We start from the raw sequence: 6,541 nt of genomic DNA, 5'->3' as shown, positions 1-6,541 counted from the left end.
ACGAGCGACGGCCGCCACCGGCTCCCTGCGCCCTGCCCCGACCCGAGGGGAACGGGAACGGGAACGGGAACTCCGCCACCGTCGCGCCGACGACCAGCGCACCGCGCCGCCCGCCGCGAGCGGCGCGCCCAGCCCCGGCCCTAGCCGCGCAGCGCCCTCTGCAGCGCCGGAGCCGCGGCCCAGCGCCGCAGTGCCGGGGGCGGGGAAAGGGGCGGCCCCGCCCCAACGGCTGCGCCCGCCCCAACGGCCCGAGGGGCTCGCGCTCGCCACCGCCCCCCTCACGCCGCGGGGCGGGGCGGCGCCGGCAGCGGGTGGCGGCGGAGCCCGCCCGTGGCTGAGTCACGGCGCGGGGAGGGGGCTGCGCGCTCCTGGGCGCCTCGCTGACGTTAAACTCGCATTACTCACGGTTCAACCCAGCCTCGTGCTCCCCGAGCCTGCTCCCTCTGGCCTTGCCAGTGTGAGTTGTCGCCGCCAGGGCACTGTGGCCCGCCGTGGGCTGACCCCGGCAAAGCGCGTAATCCTTGGGTGGAAAAAGGAGCGTGAACTTGGACGGACGCTCTGCCTGTTGGAGCACGCACCTCGCTGTTGTCTGCCGAGCGTGGGTTGCGTTGTCAAATCTAAACCTATTATCTGTACATCGGGATGACACGCTTCCTCCAGGAACCTATTTATAATAATAACCTATACCAATTTATGTGCTCAGTATGCAAATTCCAGGGAAAGCGCCAAATGGGATTAGAGGAAGTAATATCATAATTCATGTAAATGAAAATGATTAGAATGAGCTTTTGTTTGTAGTTTTTGAGGAAATTTCTACCTAAGTATCCTGGACCTGGAGTTTATAGCATCTAGATTTTTTTCAGAAATGGCCAGTGATGACTTTAAATCCCTACATAATATATAGGCCTGATCTTGGAGGTATAAAGAATTCACAGTTTTAACTGAGGTCTACAGGTAGATGAACAGTTCCTCTGAACATCAGAGTTAGGGGCATCCAAAACTAGGGGATATTGGGGATGATTTAGTCCCATTTGCTAGACTCTCCATTTGTAAACTACAAAAAAATCAGAAGGAAATGTGGAAGTGGGCTTCACCCATAGGGAACTGTTGCCTTACAGGAATGCTTTACTCAAGAGCTAATTTTCTTGAAGAAACAGCAGAGAGTTTGACAGTAAGGCTATGCTATCAAGAACAAAAAAGTAAGAGAACTAGCTTAACATTTTTCTTAATTTTCACCAGTTTTCATCACCAGAATAACTTGCAGTTCTGCAAGCAAGTAGAATGGTTTAAAACTTAAAAAAAATATATTTAACAAATCATTCCAAACACTTCTTGTGCATTCCTCTTACCCCACCCTCATCTTGGTGATTATCTGTAGTGCTGTAAGTAGGTATGTGAAGGGGCAATACATCACTATGAGTTAATCTAGCTACTAGAGTATTTTAACAAGATAACCTTTTTGTTCTTTTTTTCCCTAGGCCCTCCCCCTAGAAATAAAATGTTCTCCAAAAGCACTTGCTAAGACCCATCTGTATCACTGATAGATCATTGGGATTGCTCAGCTCTTCCTAAATTGCACAGAGCACGAGGTACTGTGTGGCCTGTTTCCCCTCATTCATCATCAGTCTTTAGAAAAGCCCTCAACTCACACACTGTGTTACATCCTACCAACTCATTCAGAGGTGATTCAAACAAATCTAGGCTGACGACTCTATTTCTGTACCCTCACAAAATGTTCAGCAACATCAATATTCATTTTCAGTCCCTCATGAAATGAACTGAACTGTGAATATCATGTTTCGCTTGTGTAGCCTTGAATGGTTTGTATATTTTGAACAGTTCTGTTCAGCAAGAAAGCTTTTTCTTGATTTTAATCAGCAGCTACAATGTACCCATGTATATTGAGTGAATACCTTTGTGCCTCCAGTCTGTCGTGTATTGTAGTACTTTTGATTCCTCTCTGGCTATTTGGAGGGGCAGTCTCAGCAAATGTACAGATTTTTCACATTAGCTGGTTTATAGCATCAAAACTTTTCCTTGAGCACCTGCTTTCAACTTTCTCAAACCGACATGCATGCTCAGCTACTGAGTATAGTGATAGATCCTCTTTTGTCAAGATCGAACTCCAAACCTCAGGCAAGACAAGGAGCATCTGGAGAATCAGTGCTGCAGAAATTAGTTTGTCCTTCCTTCAACCATTTCATTACAAAACAGAGCAAGTACTTTCATGGCAACTTTGTTTTTTTCAGTAGCTGGGCTTGGATTTTCTTTAAAAAACAGACAATACTATCACTAGCTGCTGATATAAAACTGTTTTAGATAGACTTCCAAAATAGTCTTCTGAATTCTGCTGTTTTACATCAAACAACACCATTCATTGCTTGGAGTGTAACATTATTCCTTTTCCGAGGAATCAGATATGCCACAATACTAGTTTGCTGTGTTAGTTGCCATCTCTGGGTGACCTGATTGGCATTTAAATCCCTCTGGCTGTGAGAGTTGGGAGGGGGTTGAAACCTTCATCTAGATCCCTTCCTCTCCTACCCACACCAGAAAGTGCTTATTAGAGGAAAGGTCATTATCAAAAACATGGAAAGTGTGTTCTTTGGCTGAGCCGGAAAGAGATGACATTTAGGAACTGTAAGGTATGATCCGTGGGATACAAGAATTAATCTGAAGTAGGATTAAATAGAGCTTTAATTAGCTCAGTTCATCTCAGACAAGTTTCGTTAACTTTTTTAAGTTTAAAAAACGTATTTGATTTCAGGGCAAAAAATAGCTAGGTTCTGATCTGCATATAGTTATAATGTGGATTGATTTGACTGAGCATATGATTTTTTTTTTAAACCAAAAGAGCTATTCCTAGTTATAGTTATTCCTAAACCATTCCTGGTGGGAATACTGTTTTACTAGTATTGGTAAAGTTCATACACTTTCTCTAAACTGGAACATGTATGTATGTTTATCAGTAGAAATCATATCTACACCAGAAGGATATACTGATGTTACTATATAAATAAAATTATTTGTTAAAGCTGTACAACTTTTATGGATACCCAGGCCTACACTTCAAATCATTTTATGTACACAAATGAAATATCAACATGGAAAAGAAAATAATCAAAAACTAGCTTGAAACCAAATAAAGACCAAGAAAGAGATGGGATTTTGATTTCCTCATAACTGTTTGGTGAAAAAAATCAATATGTTAGTAGGTAGTACAACCTGAGCTGCACTGTTTTCATTACAAATCAAATTGGTATTGGCCAGCAGAAAAAAGCTTGGGGGCAAAGCTCACAAGATCAGTACAGCAACATGGCTGAAACAGAACAAGAGCTTCTGACCTCTTAAAATGCAAACAAATGAGCAGAAAAAGAACCCCCTAAACCCCACTTTTTCTTAATAAGCATATTTATGGAAAAAAGGTTGTTTTAATACATTTTCAAACTCTATGCTATTCTTAAGGCAACTCTTATCTCAATATTCCCATCCCTCCTGTAAGTCCAAGACCTTAGTGCAGCTAGTGCATGTGCTTATGTTTATAAATGTGAAATGAGACTTGCTCCAAAGTGATGAGCTGTTTGAAGCTGTCATTTTGTATCTGTACAGTTAATTTCCACTTTACAGCTTTTTGTATACGTCTCCCGTCATCTGTTATCCCATAGACCTAAGCTATTTTCTTCAGGCAGTTTATTTTGCCGTCCTTTATGTCTTTTGCTCTTCCAGGCTTAATCCAGGTTGACTTTATTTCAAAAGAAATATTTAAAAGAAAAGACATAAAGAAGTATTCTTTTGGGGGACGGGGGGCAGGCTGGGGGTGAGGACAGGGTTTATTGGTTAGATCAGCCTAAGTGGCTGTAAAAAGCAGTCTTTCTAAGCTTAAAGGATATCGATGGAAGATTGACAGAGATCGATGGAAGATTGACAGAGCTCATCTTTCCAATAGAATGAACTCTTGCTACTCAGCTGAATACAGCAGCAGTTAATTTAAATGTCTCTTTATTCAATCTTTTCGTAATCTTTTCTGTGATACTTAGACTATATCTGAACTATGTCACTATTATAATTCATTTGTTTTTTCAATATCCCTTTAAAGCACCATTTGTCCATTTTATAGATGGGAAACTGAGGCCTTGATATTTTTGGTGGTGTGTAATTTTGGATGGAAAAAATTAAGAAGGTTATTTTTTGTGTAAAGTCTTGAGGATCTCCTTCATAAACTGGTTGGAACTTGCTGGTTTGGAAAGGCTGGCAAAAATATTTTTAAGACTATTGCAGCCAAAGAGAATACAAGTTAGGACTGTAAGCTTATATGTGCATGCCAATGGATTAGAGTCTAAAACCAAGATTTCAAGGTCCCCATTATAGTGTATGGGAAAGGTTATAGCACCTCAGAAGGGAAATCTGAGAAATAACAATCCTGAGCTATTCAACAAGAAAAGGTAAACATGCAAGTATGGCTAGTGTGTCTTCCCTGCAGAGTTCAAAGCTTTAGACAGCTTCTTCAAGGTCCATAATAGAATACAGAGTTTCCCTCTCAGACTACTGTCTTAATCACTAGAGCCCTGGGTTGCATCTGCTCTACAGGGAGCACTGTCTTTGGAAGATGTGGGTCTGAATGCCTGGAGGTTGGAAAGGGCGTTGCAACCTGATGTCCCACTTTGCAGTGAGCTATACACAGTGATTTAAGATATTTAAGATGAATAAATGTAAGTGGAAGTTAACTATTTCTAATCTGACCAGATTAGTGATGTGTATAGAGAATACAGATACTACATATATTTACCAAAGAAGTGAGTTTACTTTTTTTTGGTTTACTGCTATGTCATCAATGTTTTTATCACTAACTTATTGTAGATAATGCAGATGCAAGCATCAACCTCGTCAAGCCCTGCTTTGTTCTTTCTAAAGCATATCTTGAATACCTACCTCCAGGAAAGTGTGCTGGCCTGTAGATCTATAGTGTATCTGACCCTGGGAAGGAGTAGGCATTGTGGCATCTAACTTATTTATGCTAAGTGCTCTGTTGGAACAAAATTTGAGTGCTTAATAGACAATCTTTTATCAAATGTAAATGAACTCAGTGAGTTTTATACTGCAAGTTTGAATCTTAAGTTTTGTTAACTTCATTGCTCCTGTCTCTACTCTGTAAGTTTGTGAAAAGATACCAACACTCTAGGTCTTTAAGCAACTTTTTTTTTTCTGTGGAAATAAACAATTGTTTTTCCTACATTCAGAAACTTCATCAAGTCTGAATATTTTTCTTTCAGGGTGATCAAATATGATTCCTTTGTAAATTTGAGATATACTTTCTAAGTGGTTTTTAGTCTGGCACATAAACCCCCTTTTTATTATGCTCATTTCTTTCCAGACTTGAATATTTTACTTACTGTAAAAGTGAATTGAAAGAACCTGTTTCCTAGGCCATCAGCACCCATTCTCAGATTTGAAAGGAGAGCAGTTCTGAGTGATATCAAGCCATAGTTCTGTGCCTTAATATCTTTTTTCCCTAAAAATTCAGTATTAGCATCGTGTCCATATTGTTCTCATTTTTGACAAATTCCATACACGCATGGGATATTTATCATCCAGTTTCTACATGTCAGACTGAGTATGATTAAATCAAAGAAGAAAACAAACAAAAATTAGAAAATTTCCTACTGTAAACAGCTCTGCAGATTCTTTATTGTATTATTGATTTTGAGCAGGTCTCCTCATTGATTGCAGTGGGGAGTTTGGTTAAAAATCAATAGTATGAGACGGCCTCTTGATTGCACCTTAAAATTGGTACAAAGGATTGCACGGGTGGGAGGGACTTTCTACTGCTGCCATTAGTGTGAGAGTTAGTGGGCTGTATTCTGATCACAGTCACTTCTGAGTAAGTTTTCCTTTAACAGACCATGCCCCACACATGTGGAACAGGCTGTACACATGTAATTCATACCTCTCCTTATGCAGGAGGGAACAGGCAACACTGTTGCTTTCCACATCTTCCTGGAAGATGTATTTCTACACATGCAGGGACCCTTGGGAGAGCTGGAAGGAAATAAGTAGTAATAAGAGATAATTTAGACAAGGGATAGGGAAAACAGACGCTGACTTAGTCCCCATTTTTAACATAAATGCAGATGCAGAACACCCAATGCCCTTTAGCTATCTGCATGGAATCGTGTGGTCTGCCACAGGAGCTCAGTTCTGTTTTGTGGAGGCAGCTCCCCATCCCAATACACAGATCTCTTAGAATGATATTTTGCTTAATTCCCCAGTTCACAAAAGGGGTATCTTCATAAAGGAGCAGCATCTTTCTCTTCATTGGCTTCAGTGGAATGGATTCATAGTTGCACCGTGATTTCACATCTGGCCTTAATGCTGTAGTCATGCTTTACATTCAGCTTTCCAATTATATATACATTTTAAAAGTAACAAGTGACTCATTGTAAAAGAAGATGACAGTTTTGAAAACTTCAGCACACGTCTAAGAAATATGAAGTGAAACTCCATCCATACATCCATGTAAAGCTGGCTTGTTCCAGATGAACAG

Source organism: Apteryx mantelli, chromosome 2 (genome assembly GCF_036417845.1).
Source record: "Apteryx mantelli isolate bAptMan1 chromosome 2, bAptMan1.hap1, whole genome shotgun sequence".
Lineage (NCBI taxonomy): Eukaryota > Metazoa > Chordata > Aves > Apterygiformes > Apterygidae > Apteryx > Apteryx mantelli.
The sequence above is the reverse complement of the archived record's forward strand: the minus strand, read 5'-3'. Positions refer to the sequence as shown.